Source organism: Sinocyclocheilus grahami, unplaced genomic scaffold (assembly GCF_001515645.1).
Source record: "Sinocyclocheilus grahami isolate Dianchi unplaced genomic scaffold, SAMN03320097.WGS_v1.1 scaffold1651.1, whole genome shotgun sequence".
Classification (NCBI taxonomy): domain Eukaryota; kingdom Metazoa; phylum Chordata; class Actinopteri; order Cypriniformes; family Cyprinidae; genus Sinocyclocheilus; species Sinocyclocheilus grahami.
In genome coordinates this window covers 132,320-132,803 of record NW_015506830.1, presented here as the reverse complement: position 1 = coordinate 132,803, position 484 = coordinate 132,320, and positions in this window count along the sequence as shown.

Here is a 484-nt window from a genome sequence, read left to right as displayed (position 1 = left end):
TTTACAGTGCATGCATTTTTATGAAGCAGTGAGGTCACATTTTGTCATATATTAGACTCAATAACACACAAGATATAGGGCACTAAGGGACAACTTGCATATTTATGCTATATAGCACTCAATTCATTATGTTATAAATGTCAAATCTCATTTTCCACCATGTTGCAATGAATTTAACAAGAATTTAGCAAGACTTTAATTTGTCCAAAGATCCTTAAATTTTAATATTCATTTTTCAGTGAACACTTTTTTATATATATATAATTTCACATATCTACTTTATAATATGAAATGTGTCAACTATGAACACATTAAAGTTAAAAAAGTTTAACGTTTATGTTTTTAGTGTCTCTTTCATTAATTAATTAAATAAATTAACTAGTTCAATTCAGCTATAAAAATATAGAGCGTTTTTTTTTCCTTTATTGCTATCTGTTTTCTATATACACAAACCCGATTCCAAAAAAGTTGGGACACTGTACAA